This window comes from Phocoena phocoena, chromosome 14 (assembly GCF_963924675.1).
Source record: "Phocoena phocoena chromosome 14, mPhoPho1.1, whole genome shotgun sequence".
Lineage (NCBI taxonomy): Eukaryota > Metazoa > Chordata > Mammalia > Artiodactyla > Phocoenidae > Phocoena > Phocoena phocoena.
The window spans coordinates 65,772,352-65,791,436 of NC_089232.1; positions in this window are offsets into that span (position 1 = coordinate 65,772,352).

The window sequence follows — 19,085 nt, forward strand, 5'->3', positions numbered from 1 at the left end:
AACAAAATACTAGCAAACAGAATCCAACAACACATTAAAAGGATCATACACCATGATCAAGTGGGATTTATCCCAGGGATGCAAGGATTCTTCAATATACGCAAATCAACCAATGTGATACACCGTATTAACAAACCGAAGAATAAAAACCATATGATCATCTCAATAGATGGAGAAAAAGCTTTTGACAAAATTCAACACCCATTTATGATAAAAACTCTCCAGAAAGTGGGCAAAGAGGGAACCTACCTCAACATAATAAAGGCCATATATGACAAACCCACAGCAAACATCATTCTCAATGGTGAAAAACTGAAAGCACTTCCACTAAGATCAGGAACAAGACAAGGATGTCCACTCTCGCCACTATTATTCAACATAGTTTTGGAAGTCTTAGCCACGGCAATCAGAGAAGGAAAAGAGATAAAAGGAATCCAAATTGGAAAAGAAGAAGTAAAACTGTCACTGTTTGCCGATGACATGATAGTATACATAGAGAATCCTAAAGATGCCAACAGAAAACTACTAGAGCTAATCACTGAATTTGGTAAAGTTGCAGGATACAAAATTAATGCACACAAATCTCTTGCATTCCTATACACTAACAATGAATGTTCAGAAAGAGAAATTAAGGAAACACTCCCATTCACCATTTCAACAAAAAGAATAAAATACCTAGGAATAAACCTACCTACTGATTAAAGAAATCAAAGGTGATACACACAGTTGGAGAGATATACCATATTCTTGGATTGGAAGAATCAATATTGTGAAAATGACTATACTACCCAAAGCAATCTACAGATGCAATGCAATTCCTATCAAATTACTAGTGAAATTTTTTCAGAACTAGAACAAAAAATCTTAAAATTTGTATGGAGACACAAAAGACCCTGAATAGCCACAGCAGTCTTGAGGGAACAAAACGGAGCTGGAGGAATCAGACTCCCTGACTTTGGACTATACTACAAAGCTACAGTAATCAAGGCAGTATGGTACTGGTACAAAAACAGAAATATAGATCAATGGAACAGGATAGAAAGCCCAGAGATAAACCCACGTACCTATGGTCAACTAGTCTATGACAAAGGGGTAAGTCTATACAATGGAGAAAAGACAGTCTCTTCAATAAGTGGTGCTGAGAAAACTGGACAGCTTCATGTAAAAGAATGAAATTAGAACACTCCCTAACACCATACACAAAAATAAACTCAGAATGGATTACAGACCTAAATGTAAGACTGGACACTATAAGACTCTTAGAGGAAAACATAGGAAGAACACTCTTTGACATAAATCACAGCAAGATCTTTTTTGATCCACCTCCTAGAATAATGGAAATAAAAACAAAAGTAAACAAATAGAACCTAATGAAACTTAAAACTTTTGCAAAGCAAAGGAAACTACAAACAAGATGAAAAGACAACCCTCAGAATGGGAGAAAATATTTGCAAATGAATCAACAGACAAAGGATTAATCTCCAAAATATATAAACAGCTCATGCAGCTCAATATTAAAAAAACAAACAACCCTTTGCAAAATGGGCAGAAGAGCTAAATAGACATTTCTCCAAAGAACACATACAGGTGGCCAAGAGGCACATGAAAAGCTGCTCAAGATCACTAATTATTAGAGAAATGCATATCACAACTACAATGAGGTATCACCTCACACCAGTTAGAATGGGCAGCATCAGAAAATTTACAAACAACAAATGCTGGAGAGGATGTGGAGAAAAGGGAACCCTCTTACACTGTTGGTGGGAATATAAATTGATACAGCCACTATGGAGAACAGTATGCAGGTTCCTTAAAAAACTAAAAATAGAATTGCCATATGACCCAGCAATCCCACTACTGGACATATACCCAGAGAAAACCATAATTCAAAAAGACACATGCACCCTGATGTTCATTGCAGCACTATTTACAATAGCCAGGACACGGAAGCAACCTAAATGCCCATCGACAGACAAATGGACAAAGAAGATGTGGTACATATATACAATGGAATATTACTCAGCCATAAAAAGGAATGAAATTGGGACATTTGTAGAGACGTGGATGGATCTAGAGACTGTCATACGGAATGAAGTAAGTCAGAAAGAGAAAATCAAGTATCATATATTAACGAATATATGTGGAACCTAGAAAAATGGTACAGATGAAATGGTTTGCAGGGCAGAATAGAAACACAGGTGTAAAGAACAAACATATGGACACCAAGTGGGGAAGTGGTGGTGGTGGTGGGATGAATTGGGAGACTGAGATTGACATGTATTCACTAATACGTATAAAACAGATAACTAATAAGAACCTGCTGTATAAAAAAATAAGTAAAAATTTAAAAATTTAAAAATAAAAATAAAACTGCAGTAAGATACTATTTTTGCTTGATCATATTGGCAAAGATCCAAAAGGATGGGAAGGCTCTCTGTTTTGGCAAAGGTGTAAGAAACAGCCACTCTTATGCATTGTAGATAAGCTTAATGTGATATAGATTTGGCAATATCTATAATATAAATACACATATCCTGAGACCCAGAAATTCCATGAGCAGGAATTTATGCTACAGCTCATCTCTGCCAAGAAGATAAATGACCTTACAACACTGTTTGTAAACAATGTAAAAGGCAGTAAATAACTAGGTGTCCATCAATGGGGAATGACTAAAGAAATGGTAGCCCATACAGTGGGGTCCTCCGTAGCCACTAAAATGAGAAAAGAGCAGAAAAAGATCTCCAAAACATACATTGCTAGGTGAAATAACAAGGCAGTAGAACAGTGTGTAGAGTATGCTACCATCTGTATAAAAATCAGTGGGGAAAGAATAGAGGTATTTTCTTATAGTTGCATAAAATAGTTCTGAAAGGGTAACAAGAAACCTGTAACACCAGCTTCCTGTAGAGAGAACTAGGTGGTGGGGGAATAGGAATAGGAGGGAGATTTTTATGTATAGCCTTTTCAATTTTGAACCATGTGATAGTATATCCTATCCAACACTTAAATTTAAAAATATATATGTATGAACAAAAAGAATACTAGTCGCATGAGACAAAAATGAAGACCTTTATTAGTCTCCTGCTTTAACTATGCATAGAGTGATTTGTACTCTCTAAGAATCCAAAGTCAAGATACAAATTCTATTTTTAAAGATTTTCTAACATTGCTCAATAAAGTAAGCCTCTAGACTTTTAAATTTTTATTTATTATTATTTTTTTGGCTGCGTTGGGTCTTTGTTGCTGTGCACGGGCTTTCTCTAGCTGCCGCGAGTGGGGGCTACTCTTCGTTGCGTTGCGCGGGCTTCTCATTGCAGTGGCTTCTCTTGTTGCGGAGCACGGGCTGTAGGCGCGCGGGCTTCAGTAGCTGCGGCACTTGGGCTCAGCAGTTGTGGCTCATGGGCTCTAGAGCGCAGGCTCAGTAGTTGTGGCGCGTGGGCTTAGTTGCTCCGTGGCATGTGGGATCTTCCCGGACCAGGGCTCGAACCTGTGTCCCCTGCATCGGCAGGCGGATTCTTAACCACGGCTCCACCAGGGAAGTCCCAGCTTTTAGACTTTTAAATGCAAAAGGCTGTTGGAGTTTTGGCTCCCACTTAGGGTGTAGAACTCTGCAGAAAGCATTACTCTCACCCTTACCCCCCAAAATGCCAAATCATTTACAAAAGCACCCCTTTTCTTGAACTCATCAGAGAACTGAGAGGGAAGGCAAAAAACTAAGCTGAAATCTAAGACATAATAGACACCTCCAAGGAGAGATGGATCACAGGTCCTTGCTTACCTGTTACAGATGTTGGATGGCATACAAGAAGGAAAGAAGAATCCAACCAAACTTCTTAATGAACTACTAAAGGCCACATGTGGGGCCTGTGTGAATGTATAGCCCCCTTGGGAGCTGCAGACTTCAGGGAAATCCACACCCACCTGCAGGCTCTTCTCCATGGAACACACTGGATGCTCATAAGAAAGAGCGGGGGAGGTTAAGAGACCTGGGAAGACCTCTCTCTTGGTTCAGGTCTGGGGAGAGGGAACAGTGCTTCTAGAAAAGGATGAATTTCCACCCAGATCCTTCTCCCCGTATCCCTTATGGAAAAAATATATAACCATTGGGGAAAGGGCAGCCAACCATGTTGTCCTTAGGGCACAGGATCCATGGCAGCTGGGAGAAGAGTAAAACGCTCTACCCTGGGGGTGAGGGGCAAAACTACCTGCAGACCAGTAAGTCCCCTACTGATGGGGGAGGGACAGAATCACTGAACTGTCCCCCATCCAAGACACAGCACCTGCCTAAGACTGAAACTGAAGCAGAACAGCAGAGGCTGCCTCCCGACCCCCACTCCATCCCAACCACAGGCTAGCAAGTGTTGAGTAACAGCTAACAGCAGTCCATCGCTGGGGGATGATCGAGGGCAGGAAGAGAAATGTTCCCTAAGAGGGAGCAAAGGTGCAAAGAGAAGCCCTAAAGTGAGGGCTTGTTATTGTGTCAGTTCACCCCGAGATGATCTGTGTGCTGCAGTCCAATAAAACTCCCTGCAAAAATTGTTAATAGAAATTGACGGGCTACTGCCAACATTTATATGGGAAGGCAAAGGAGCTTGAAGAGCGAAACCAATTTCCAAAAAGAGGAAAGTTGGAGGAACTGACTTATCTGATTTCAAGACTTACTAAACTATCTATGAAGCTACGGTAGTGAGGTTGGTGTGGTTTTGGAGTAAAATATAAATATTAATAATACTGTATAATAATAATGTATTTATATTACTGTTAATAAGTATAAATATATTAAATATATACAAATAAATATATGATACATATTTTATATGTATGTATACTTCTGGAAAAAATGTATCTTATGTAATATATATTTAATATAAAATATATTTTTATGTGTAATATATATATATATATATATATATATATATATATATACATCAATCAGTAGTACAGAAGAAAGAATCCAGAAATAGATCCACATTTTTATTTTTCTTTTTTTGGGCCACGCCATGCAACATGTGGGATATTAGTTCCCTGACCAGGGATTGAACCCATGCCACCTGCAGTGGAAGTGCAGAGTCTTAACCACTGGACCACCAGGGAATTTCCAAGATCTACATATTTAGTCAACTGATTTTTCACAAAAGTACAAAGGCAATTCAATGGAGAAAGGATGCTCTTTTAAATAAATGATGCTAAAACAATTGAATATCCATATGCAAAAAAAGTAAAAAGCAAACCTTAAGCCATAGGTCCCACCCTATACAAAAATTACCTCAAGATGACTCTAAATGTACCTAAACGTAATACCTAAAATTGTAAAGCTTCTAGAAGGAACATAGAAGGAAATCTCCATGACTTTGGCTGCCTGACACTCACACCCGGAATCAGAGGCCTGAGTCCTGTTTCCCCATCTCCTACCTCCCTGATTTACTTCCTGGAGAGATTTGCAGGTTGCTGGTTATTTTCATGTGAATGCAGAGCTGAAGGTGTGCATCCTTGTAATCGTTCACCTTATTGCTCCTCAAGCTTGCCCTGCCATCCTGAACTTGGCTTCGGGTCTCTCACACCCGCACTCAGCTTTGGGTCAGCTGTGAGCCTGGTCTGTCTTCTTGGCAACTCCATCAAAGTCAGAGAGCAAACTGCTCATTGCAGCCCCTGGCTGGTGCCCCCTGGGGCCTTCTCTCTTGCCCTCAGTCAGTTTTCCTCCTATTAAGCATGTGTTCAGTGAAGTTGCAAGAGAAAAAAAAATAAGCACCCAAACCCACAATTTCTTCGCTGTGGGTTTGGTCATTTATTCAATTCCTCTCAATTCTCTCAGTCTATCCGCCTTTCTGTCTGTTTATCCATCACGTTACCTAGGCCTGAGTCAGCTACAGAGTCTCAGAATAGCAGTTGTTGAACCAAAGGTCTGCCTTGCTGTGTGCGTGTGTGTGTGCATGGGTGTGTTTATACAGAAGTGTGGAAGAGGCAGGAGCAGAGGCAGGAAGACATGAATAGGAATGAGAAACTTTTTTTTTTTCTTGGAGGGAAAGAGCCAGAAATTACATCCGTTCAAAAATATCCTGCCTCTCTCACAGATAAATATAGCGACATGGGTAGATGTGTCACCGAATGAAACTTTCAAAACAAATCCGGGAAGAATCACTTGAAGAGCCTGCCACTGCTGGCTCTGTGCTGCTGCCCCTCTGTCCCCCGTCCCCACCCCCACACCGGTGCGCCCCACAGCGATCAGGACGGAGAGCGAGATGGGAGGTCTGTGCCCAGCATCCCCCAGGATTCTGGACAAGGGGAAGGGTAGCAGGAGCAAAGGTGCCCCTCAAGGGCTGCTGGCCAGAGGCGCTAAGTCGCCAGATGTCCCCCACAGGGAAGAGCTTGAGAGATCACTTCTCTCTGTTACAGGGGAGTGAAAGCTCAGAACGGGAGGGCAGCCCCACGGGCTCATATCCACCAGCTGTGGTGGCTGAAGCTGGAGCTAAGGACCCATGACTTGGACACAAGGGTGCCATTAAAATCATTTGGCCACCAGTAGAGCAGAGGCACCTACCAGCCCTTGACAAAGGGGAGGTACGGTCACCACCACAGCTCTGCATGCCAGCTGAGACTCAGCTCCCCTTAGACCCACGTGCAATCAATTCTTCCAGCGGCCCTATGAGGTAGGTATCGTCATCCTATTTTTTAGATGGGGAGACTGAAGACAGGAGTGATTCAGTGATTAATCCAGGGTCCCATGGTTGGTCATGGCAGAGCTGGGCATGGCCTCTTCTGAGAGTGTCATGGGAGACCACCCTGCCTCCACATATAAGAGGGTAGAAGCCCTGCTGCCCCGCCCCCAGCCCAGCCCTGCCCTGTCTGTTGGCAGAAGCCTCGGCCAGCTGCGGTCACTGAAGGGGCAGAACCTGTGTCCTAAGCCCTGCAGGAACAGAGGGTTGTCAGATCATCGTGGGTCCTCGAGGAGGAAGGATAGAGCCATTTTGCACTTGTGAGCTTCTCGGTACCTAATACTCCCCTCACCTCCTGACTCAGCCTGGACCCCTCCGTCCAGTGCATCTGTCCCTCCAACTCTGCCACGGGCCTGGGACACCTCTCTTACCTGGCCAAGCAATAGCACCTTCCGCTTATCAGCTCTGAGCTCCATTGAAAAGTTTCTTAACATCTTTTGGACCCGTGGAGTCAGACCAACCTGGGTTCAAATCCCACCTCTGCCACTCCCCAGCTCTGTGGCCTTGGGAAAAGTAATGCCTTGTGTATTAGTTTCTTATTGCTGCCGAAACAAATGACCACAAACTTAGCTCCTTAAACAGCACAAACTTTTCACCTTACAGTTCTGAGGAAAGGTGGCAAAATCAGTCTCACTGGGTTACAATCAAGGTGTCTGCAGGGCTGTGCTCCTTCTGGCTCCAAGGGAGAATCCAGTTCCTTGCCTTTTCCAGCATCTAGAGGCTTCCTGCATTCCTTGGCTTGAGCCCTGCATCACTTGGACCACTGCTTCCATCACTGCATCTTTCTGACTCTGGCCCTCCTGCCTCCCTCTCATAAGGGTACTTGGGATGACATTGTGTCCCTCTGGGTAATCCAGGACAGTCTCCCCATCCCCAGATCCTTAATCACATATGCAAAGCCCCTTTGCCATATATGGGAACCTAGTCACAGGTTTTGTGGTTTAGAGCATGGACATCCCAGGCAGAGGCAGGGAATGTTAGCCTACCACACCTCAACTTCCTCATTTTACAGATGATAATCTGTACCTCCCAAGTCTGCCGGGAGGACCAATTACATTACGAAGTACCCAGCCTGGTACCTGGCACAAAGTTTAAAATGAGGTCCTAAAAAAAGGGTCTCTGCCCTGTTCCCATTCCGGTCGTCTTTCTCTAGAATCGCGGGTACCCGTCCCCAAGCCTGGCTCTCCGTGGGGACTTCAGGAATCCCTGTGGAAATAAAACACGGGGGTGATGGATGGCCCTGACCTCCCAAATGCCGAAGCAAGGCTGTTTGCAAATTTAAAGGCTTCTAGGCAGCAGGGGGAAGAATGCGAGCAGAAACGTGGAACGGTATGTGCAGGGACATAAATTCCAAGTGGTTTTTGTTGGGAAAGCTGAACAGAAAATCATTCCATCCACATTCCCCACGTCGGAACTGCTCTCCCAGGTCGGCTGGGGCCGAGACCCATTCCAGCAATGGAGCACCTCTCCCCGGAGGCAGGGCTGAGGCCCTCGTGAGGGGGGCAGGGCAGACTGAGAGCCCCGTCCCCTCACTGCCCAGGCCTGGGGGGTGATGGCTCCGGGCGACAGGGGCTGGAGCAGCAGATGGCTAGTCCAGAGCTCAGATGGCATGCCTCATCTTCTGGGAAGAAGTGAGAGTGCTGAGCGGGGTTGGGGAAGGGGGTGCAGACCCCCCTCGTGATTCTCCCTTCACCAGAAGGCTGTCACCCAGCACAGTTTAAACCCATTTAAATCCAATACCCTTATCAGTAAAACATCTTTCAGCATGCCCTCCAATAAATGTGTATTTATTTCTAAATCATATGGCATGAATTAATTTATTTGTATAATAATGCACAAATACATGATGCACATTCAAACTTTCAAAAAATATAAACACAGCAAAGTAAAAAGCTAAAAATAAATATAAATAGAAGACCAACATGGTGACCGTGCATTCGAATAACCGAATCAGTGGGCGCGCTTCACTTTGGAGGTAGTAGAAACTGTACTTGCATTTCGTTGCTCTCCTGTTTCCTCAAATCTTGCTTATTCGTGTGTCCAATTCAGTGAGCTCCTCTCCCGCCAGGCAGGGTTGGTATCTTGTTTCTCCTCCTGGCTTATAAAGTTGCCAAAGGCTAAGAGCATTTATGCTTTGGACGGTGCAGAGTGCAGGGTACACAGCTGGTGCCTAATAAAGTCGGTCAGGAAATATCTTCTGAACACGTGCTTTGACCCTCAGGTTTGTGGCCGGCACTGGGGGTTCAAAGAGCAAGATGTGGTCCCACCCTCATCCCCAAGCCCAGTTCAGGCAAAGCCACCCTTGGGAGCGGCACCAGCTCTGGGTGGTGCTGGGGCAGGGATGGGACGCACCTCCAGCACCAAGGCAGGAAGATGCATCACTCCAGCTCGGCAGGGGCAGGTGAGACACGGCAAGTCTGCAGGCAGGAGATCTGTGTACTCTTGTGTAGAGACTTGGTGGCAGGAGCTACTGCACAGTCCAGGGGGCTCACCGAGCCCTCAAGAGCGAGATCCGCCCGAGGCTCAGGCCAGCTGAGGCCTGAGGGCTGCCAGTGTTGGCTCTGCCCCTGACCCCTGGGACCTGGCTTTAGGTTCCTTATCTGGGCAATGAGGAGGGTGGGCTGCATGCTCTGCGGGGTCCCTTCCAGCTCTGACATTCTTGGTTCAGTCCAGGCTCATCCAGGCCCCGCCCTGCCCTTTTCCATCTTCCAGCCTGAGCCCCCCCAAAACACGGGGCCACCTGAGAGGTGAGTGGACACTGCTCTGGGGTTTCTGAGACGTTGCAAACAACTAGCAGTTCCTTCCCAAGAAGTAGGGGAGGCATGCTGAGCCCTGTGCCCTACACCCACCGCGCTCCACCATAGGTGCCGGGGAGAAAGCGCCACCCTCTCCTCGGCTCCCGTGACCCCCGTGGCATTCTGTGAGTGAGCCAGAAAACAAAGCATCAGAGGGAGAGAAAAGAAACCGCTCATCCCAAAATAGCTCTGTGAAGGCTGCCTAATCCCATGTCTTTGCAGCCGAGACGGTCTGTTATTTTGACACAGCAGAGCGAGCTACCCGATGGATCCTTCTGGAGTCTCCCTCTTGGGAGTGAGCTTGCAGTGTGTGCGCATGAGGACAAGCTGGGTCAGGAGTGAGTGTTCTGGTCATGGGGCAATGGATAAAGCCCTTGGACCCAGGATGGGACGCTGCGGGCCTCCTTTTGCAGCTTTCCTTGGCGGAGGGACAGTTAAAGGACAGTCTCAGGGCCAGAGGCACCTGATCACAACCCAGTGAGCAGAGATGTGGAGGAATGCCGCCCCTCCCCTCCTCCGCCCCCCGCCCTGATGGTCGCCAGGACTTAGAGCAGAGAACGAGCCCCAAAGAGCTCCACCGAGCCAGGCCGTTGTGCCAGCTGCTCCACAAAAGCACCCCAACACTGATAATTAGGGCTACAAACTGAGGTGTCTGACATGCGCTGTGCTGATGGATTTCCATGAGGGGCTGGGGGGCCCACGGACAGAATTCAAAGGGTCTGGACACTTGGATGGGAAAAAATTTTACACCTTTATTTTCGCTAACCTTCGGCCAGAATTTAGCATTTTCTGCTGTTGTGAGTGTAGGCAGAGGACCTCAGATGTTGTAGCTGCGTCTGTGATTTGCCACCAGTAAAATCCCATCTTCCCATCACAGCGTACTGGTTGCAGATATCTTCGATTATTGTTTACGCTCATCACGGCTTGGGAATTATGCTAGTTGACAGGCCTGTTACTGGATCTTGCTGAACGTGTTAAAGAAGCACCTGCGGTACTAGATCGCAAATTTGATGTTTTAAAAAATCTTTTGATAACTGTATTTCAGTGTAGTTGGTTTCCTTTGTAATCTTATGTTTTCTCTCGAATGCATTTGAAAATGTTGCTCAGGGGAGGGTTCATAAACCTCACTGGATTGCCTGAACAGAGACGGTCGGGATCTGCTTTCCCTGCAGAACCTGGTGAGATCCTCCCACCCAAACAGCCAGTGTGGTGGGTGCAGGGCTGGGAGGACTCATGTGGTCCTGTAACATTTTGGGGGTGAAGATACCTTCGCTCAAACACAAAGTTTATCAGGAAGCCCAGCCCAGCCCATGAGGTGAAGGTGGAGTGCTGCTGCTCTGGCTGGAATTGGAAGTGGGCATTTCTTGCAGCTGCCTGACCGCTCCACCCATCACTCCCCATCAGACGCCCTCCTTCTCTCCCCTCCCACCCCCTGCTTCCTGGCAACCTCCGTGGAGTGCCTATGTTTCCACAGAGTGCATCCGCAAATCATCAACCCAATGTAAGCGCTCACTGGGGACCTGAGGGGCAGCGCCACGGACTCACCTTGCTGGCCGCAGAACTGCTCATACCGTCCTGCCCATGGGAAGTCCTGTGGGCAGGTCTTGTGTCATTTATAAACACAAGCCTCCCGTGTATGTGGGGAAAAAAAAAACAAAAAAAAGGAGAGAGAGGAGATCGTAGCCCAGGGTGGTCATCCCCATGAGTTCTGGGCTCAAATACTGGTTCCACCACCTCCTAGCTGTGTGGTGTGGCCTCAGTTTTTCTTTTGTTTTTTTGCTTTTTGCGGTACGCGGGCCTCTCACTGTTGTGGCCTCTCCCGTTGCAGAGCACAGGCTCCGGACGCGCAGGCTCAGCGGCCATGGCTCACGGGCCCAGCCGCTCCGTGGCATGTGGGACCTTCCCGGATCGGGGCACGAACCCGTGTACCCCTGCCTCGGCAGGCGGACTCTCAACCACTGCGCCACCAGGGAAGCCCATCAGTTGTTCTTTTAATTAACGGTGAGTGATAACAATAGCTCCCACCTTAAAAGGCTGGTTGGGGGATGAAAAGAAATAATGCCTGTAAAGAGCTTCGCAGGCTCAGGAAATTCTGCTGCTACCTTCTCCCCAGGAAAGAGATTTTCGTCTGCCACAGCTTCTTCCAGCCACCCCGCTGCCCATCCTCTACCTCGGAGGTGTCTCCCTGCCAGAGGCGACCTGGGAGCTTGTTTTCACCATCCAGGCCTGAAGCGTTTAGTCCTTCCCATCTTTGCAAATATGTCACTTGGCATCCGCGGGGTATTTTGGTAGCAGCAGCAGCAGCTGACCCAGACGGCACACACTGTAGCTATTATCTCATCATCCAATAATTAGCTTGACATTTATAATGGGGCCTCTGGGGCCTTGGGATGACACTGCCTTTTTCAAATGCAAGGATACTGTGATTTTGCACTTCCGCAAGGCAAGATGAGAGCAGAAGGGAAAAGTGACCCAAGGTTTTGCCTGCCATCGGCAGCCCTGAGCAGAGGCATGTGACTGGGGAGCTAAGGGAGCGTAATCTCCAGGGCCCCTCAAATGCACAGTCCCGCGTTTTCTGTGAATTATGCATAAGTAGTATATGTTTCTTTTGTTTTTCCTAAAGACACTCTCCAAAATTATATAGACTTCAGGCTCCATAAAACATAATCCACCCCTGGGTTTAAAGCCAAGTTGTCTCTTGGGTCTGACCTGTCTGGAAACTGACCCCGCATATCATTGCCATTAAGGACCAGCAAGTGGATTTGGGGATGCAAGTCACAGAGGGTGTTGCACTGTGAACTAAAGAATTTGGTGATGTGTTGGAGCACAAAAGACCCCGGGACTTGGGTCTGCAGAGAGTCAGAGTGCTCTGCTCACACCGGGAGCCTTGGGTGCAACCTAGGAGCCCCTGAGCCTGAATATAAAGAACAAATGTGTCATCAGTCAATGTGCTGAGGTGGCGGTGTCAGTGGTGATTGCAAAAACACACAAAACATTGATTTAGGAATGAAAAAGGCCAGAGATAAACTCCCCGCCTCAGCCCTGGCAAGTCATGGAACAAGGTACATAGCTTGTGTGTGCCTTACTCGACCAAGGAATAAAATGGGAAATGCAAGCTACTCCCCTCACTCATTATTGGTAGGAGAGAAGGGGCTGGGGAGGAGAAAGCCGCGGTCCGCTCCATCACCTAGAGCATCGCTCTCTTCCAGTTTACCTTAGGAGCCCGTGGAACAGATGACCAGAGAAGAGCATGTAGTTTCAGCCAGGACACGGAGGAGAGAGGTGAGAAGTAAAGGAACAGCTCCCGCAGCAATAAGACCGGGCTCTGTCTTTACTCTGTCCAAGTCCTCACTTCCCTCTGGGCTCAGAACTCACAGCCTTCTGATGCCTTCCCTTCTATCTACCCCCCCCCCATTTAATTGGTTGGGCTTTTTAAAATTTATTTTCTTTTATTTATTTATTTTTGGCTGCGTTGGGTCTTCGTTGCTGCGCGCAGGCTTTCTCTAGTTGCGGCGAGCAGGGGCTACTCTTCCTTGCCGTGCGTGGGCTTCTCATTGCGGTGGCTTCTCTTGTTGCAGAGCACGGGCTCTAGGCACGTGGGCTTCAGTAGTTGTGGCATGAGGGCTCAGTAGTCGTGGCTTGCGGGCTCTAGAGCACAAGCTCAGTAGTCGTGGTGCATGGGCTGAGTTGCTCTGCGGCATGTGGGATCTTCCACAGGGATCGAGCCTGTGTCCCCTGCATTGGCAGGTGGATTCTTAATCACTGCGCCACCAGGGAAGTCCCTAATCGGTTAAGTCTAAAATTCCCACCCTCAACATCTGCTGCTTCATCCCCGCCTCTCTATTCCTACCAGCCATCATCCGTTTCTTATCTGGAGGAGAGCAACAGACATCTATGCAGGGCTCCAGACAAATGGGCAACAGGTGTGCTGATAGTTCCATCTCCTCAGCCCTCGGGGTGGCCAGACCAGGCTTGTGGAGGCTGCAGCCTCTAGACCAGCATCTTGCAGCCTCAGGAAGTCTCGTCTGTTAATCTCGGTGTGCAATTCAAATGTCATCATTTTTTTATGTTGCTTCCACGTGGGAAATGTGGGGAAGCACCGATCTTTCTTCTGCCCACTCAGCCCCATCCTAGGCACTGTGGCCAGATTCATCTCCATGGAGTCCAACTAAGGTAGTACAGCTTGCCTTCAGAATGGCCATCAGGATTCTGAACAATATGAAGGTCACTGAAAGCGACAAGGGCAGGCAAGAAAACCCAACACAGGGGTCCTTCTGACAGCATGGGTCCCGTGGATTGAGGAGATGTGCAGTGAAAAGCAGCCTCCGAGGACATCTAGGAAGCTCACTCCTTCAGCTGGAATGGCTGTTCTCACACTCTACAGTGTACAAGTATCACCTGCTGCAATTGTGGGAAAATGCGGATTCCAGGGCCTCCTCCTGCCCCACCCACATTTTTAGTCAATGTGTTTGCAACCAGACCCAGCAGTCTGCATTTTTAGGGAACACACTGATGGTGGACACAGATCTTACTTTGAGAAACGGTGCCCTGATGATCTCAGCTAACGGCAGATTTCACCTAGTCACCTCAAAGGATGAAACAATAGCATACGGGCAGGAATTTGCAGTAAAAAGCAGTGTCTTGGCCTAAAATCAAACACACCACTTTGAAAAAAATGTAAGAATAAGGGATCCTTAAAATATGGAAAGTCGTTGAAAGGAAGACCATCTGGGCAAACCAAAGTTACTCATCCTCAAGAACATTCCCCCAGAAAGGCAAATTGCATGGAAAATATAAAATGTAATCCCAAAGGAAAAAGGAAGCTTTGAAACTCTGGAAAGAAACTGCTTATAACCTATAACAAAGGCAGCCCACTGGGCAGACAAACACAGCAAACTGCTCTCAAAAATGGGACAAGATGGGGGGCTTCCCTGGTGGCGCAGTGGTTGAGAATCCGCCTGCTGATGCAGGGGACGTGGGTTCGTGCCCCGGTCCGGGATGATCCCACGTGCCACGGAGCGGCTGGGCCCGTGAGCCATGGCCGCTCAACCTGTGCGTCCGGAGCCTGTGCTCCGCAACGGGAGAGGCCACAACAGTGAGAGGCCCGCGTACCGCAAACAAACAAAAAAAATGGGACAAGATGGAAGTTATAGTGAAGGCAGGGAATATGCGTGTGGCCACAGGGGTAATGTACAAGTTCCCGTAGGAGGTTCCCAGGGTAGAGAGAATGTCATTGATGGCGTTACAGTGCCAGCCAGCTCAGGGACCTGTGTCCTTACTCAGCCAGTAAGGTGACTCTGCTGGCTGTTGTGACTTTTTCTGGTCCCCAGATGAAAAAGGGGTCTGGCTCACAGAGATGCCGTGAACTCATCAGGCAAGTGACCCGACGTTTGAAAGCCGGGCTGACTTGAAAATATGGACCACCTGTTCACTGTGATTCTGTGGGGATGCTGAGCTCTTAGAGCTGCAGGTGTTTGCCATCAGCGTGGGGTGCTGTTGCTGCCCACTCTTCTGCCTCCTTTCAGACACGATATGGACCGTTCCACGACCATTCAGACTCCACCCAGAGCGTGGAGTGGGGTGCGGGGCTCCGGATCTGCTCTGGGTGGCTAAATAGCGACCGGAGAGCGACTCCAGGCTTCCTGCAACCAGGACAAAACCTGGGGTCCTTCCTCTTCGCTGGAAGAAGGCTGGGAGGGGGAAAGAGGCAGCACCATCTGGTTTAAAAGCACCTGACTTGGGCTGGTTCGACACCAGTGGGACAGGCACCGGCTGACACTGTTTCCCCAGAGGCAATGTGGGATTTCTTGCCTTGCATCTCCAAGACATCTCAGTGAACTAGCTCCACCACCATGATTCAGGAGGAGGCTGAGAACCAGAGTGAGTGAGGAAGGGAAGAGAGGAGAAACCTGTTTTCAGCTCTGGCGTGAGATGCTATTTTTAACTGGGATAAAATATCTGGAGGAAAGAAATATAAAAGCTTCAGTGGAATCCTTTTAGAGCTGTGGCGAATACTCATCTTGGCCAGAGGTAGAATGGCCAAGTGTTAAACACTGAGCTGAAGCCCAATATTGCCCTTATAGATACCCTTCAGGATGCAAAAAGAAATATGAAATTTTAAGTGTGTAATTAGTGCCACACTTTTAGTATTAAAATGTTTAGTGCTCAGATTTCTAGTTTGACTTCACGGTAGAGGAACAATAATGTCTTAGCACTGAGTCCACTATGAAACGGGCCCAGCTGTCTCACTGTCACTCACACGGATCACCAGGCTGTCTTGAACTATAACTGACGAAAGACAATTCCTCTCGGACTCCTGGATGTAAAGAGGTCTCAACCAGGACTTCTTGAAAGACTTGTGGCACATGTTAAATTAAAAAACTAAAAATTAACCGTAGCTCGTATGGCTTAGTTTGTTTATTACTATGAGTTCTTACTATACCAAACAATTCTGTCAGGATTAGAAGTGTAATCTAATCTCTCTTGTTCTGCCTTGTGTTATCAATTTAATTGTTATTAACAGCACTGCAGGTGGCCACAATCAGACCCATCATTCAAGGGAATTTCCCCACGTGGAGCCTCAGGGAGGGGCATCGTGTGAAGCCTCGGGCTCAGAGGCTGGTGAGGTCTTGGAGCACAGAGTCCAACCTCCAGCACACTGCCTGCCACGGAGCGGGCTTTCAGCACATATTTGCTGGCTGAGTGAGTGGCTACGTGGATGAATAAATGAATAAAGATGTAAGCCAGAGCTAAGCAAGGAAGAGACTGCACCTGAAGGCTTTACCGGCACCAGGTAAGGTGAGGTTTGAGGGGGCAGACCTAGAGCAGGCAGGAGGGTAGTCAATCCTGTTGGGAAGCCACAGTGTGTACAGAGGAGATGGGACAGGCAGGTGGCTATGACAGGGCAGCTGGCTAGAGGTGCGGAATGGGCGTCCTGGCAGGCATGTCAGTAGGTATTCCTACGGCAGGAGACACGTGAAGGTCACACAGGGGGCACAGGGCCTCAGGAGCAGGACCCCAGACTCCATCCAGGGTGAGTCATAGAGGAAACAGAATGTGGGCCGGGCAGGTGTCGAGGCCCCGGGTGTCCAGAGGCAACTAGAACAGGAGCCGGAGGCAGGATGTGGCCTTCAGAATAAAGCCTCTTAGTAGACCTGAGATCAAGGCCAGAGAAGGACTAGCCAGGCTGGCTCCAGGACAAATCCCCTGAGCCACTGAACTTTAAATTCTCTCCATCTTAGGAAAGCGTCCACCCAGGGACTGCAGCAAGGATGAGTCTACGTGGAGATATTCAAGTAGACCCAGGGAAGGAGTCTGGGAGGCTATAAAAGCAAGAAGTCAAATTAAGTCATGGCTCTCAGCAGAGCAGGTAAACCTACGCGTTACAAATTATTTCAGGCTTTGATTTGAATTTGTGACCAGGTGTTCTGCGCCTTGAATACTTTAACTGATAGTCAACTGACTAACAATGATTTGGCGAGGTCTGCGATGTGCCTAGCGTTGTGCTTCACCTGTTTGGGATTAGAGGCGTGAAACAGTCATCGAACAGATGCGCTTATACTAAATATGCAGAATGTGTCACTATTCACAGAGAAGAAAACAAGGCTGTGAAAGGGATGCAAATGAGCATGGATGGCAGAGGTCAGGGAGGGCTTCCTGGAGGAGGTGGGATGCACCCTGGACCTGCAGGACAAGGGACGTCCACAGAGAGAGGAGAGAATGTTTACCACCAATTCCTTTGCGATTCTTGACTGTTCAGAACACACCCCTCAGAGCTAAGCAAGACAATTTACTAAACTGCAGGAGAGGTGAGGGGAAAGAAAGGCGAAGTCATCCTGACTTGGTGTACTTTCTGAGTCCCATCTCGCAGGGGAAAACCCTGAGGCACAACCAGGTTGGGGCTAGTTTGTGGTGAAGTCAGATAAGCAAGGGCGTCCAATAGGGCCTGAGGCCTCACCATCTTCTCTAACATAGAGGAGCTGCTCTCCTCCCTCCTGCCAAGGGGAGAGCTGGCTTTGGCTTTATGGTGAAGGTTTTGGCCAGTTTGGTTTGTTTGGGCTTTTTCTTTGTCTTGTCTTGGTTTGAAAGGGCTACTGAAGAAAGGAAACGGGAGGAAATGATTTTCTTTTTTCTCCTATGATAGTACCAGTTCTGCCCTTAGATGCAGGGGAGAAGGCCCCTCTCCCGGCCATACCAGTTAGCAGGACCCCCTATGGCCCTCCTCTGTCTGTGCCCCTCCCCACGGCCATCATGGCACGACTACCATATTAGTTTCCTATTGCTGCTATAGTAAGTTACCACAACCTTAGTGGTTTAAATCCACACAGACCTATTATCTTAGAGTTCGTGCGTTGGTCAGAAGTCTCACTGAGTGTCAACAGGACTGCATTCTTTTCTGGAAGCTCTAAGGGAGAATCTGTTTCCTTGCCTTTTCCAGCTTCTAGAGGCCACCAGCATTCCTTGGCCTGTGGCCTCTTCCATCTCCAAAGCCAATAACGGCTGGTAGAGTATTCTCACACCTCATCACTCTGACCTTCTCTTCTGCCCCCCTCTTTTTCATTTTTAAGGACCCTGGGGATTACATTAGACCCGCACAGATAATCCAGGATATAATGTATAATCATAAAGTCAGGTGATTGGCAACTTTAATTCTGTCTACAACCTTAATGCCACATTACATATTTACAGGTTTTGGGGACAAGGATATGGACATCTTTGGGGTGGGCATTATTCTGCTAGTACAGTTGCCAACGTCAGAGGATAGAATATATTTTATTTAACCATCTGTTGACTTGGTTTATAATTTTAAGTATTTAGAGCATGGTGTGTGGCCTCTATTTGTGCTGTTGCCCCAGGCAAATAGCAGGGCTGCTCTGGTGGGAGCAGTGGCTGTCCAAGGTGAAAGGTCTATAGCACCTTACTGGAGTGGAAAAGTTCAGTGTTCCTTAGCCAGCAGCATCCCCTTCTGGACAGTTTCCAAGGTTCCCCCAGCCTGTTTCTCCACAGAAACCTGTCACCTTCATCATCTTACCTCTGATTCACCCCCAGTTCTGACTCCCAACACTTTGCTCTCCTTGCAAAAGCATTCCTCCTAAAGAAGGTACATTTCCCATTCTTTTTGCTTTTTACTTTTACATAAAAAGGGTGGAAGCAAGGGAAGAAACCCCAGCCCCATTAGTACGGACACATCAAAGGGTACCGAGCCCCTCAGGAAACCAGAGCATGGCTTACGTCATCCTGCAGTACATCCGCTAAGCAACTGTGGGATCAACATCTGTTTCCATGGAGATGTCACTTCATCATCATTCTCCAGGCAGAGCAGAGAAGTGCCTCTGGGAGGAATGAATATGCTGGGCCAGAGAATAACAAAATCTGGTGCCATGAGCAAGAAGAAACCCCAAAAACCCTCCCAAAAACTGTAATCAAGATGAAAGGCTGATGAGAGAGCATTAGAATGAGAGAGAGGGAGAATGGGCACTGGATGGGGTCGAGGGCGAGTGACCGGCCAGAATCAGATGGAGGCTCACATCACCTGCCTCTCTCAATACACAGGGCGGCCAAGAGAGGCCTCAGGCTC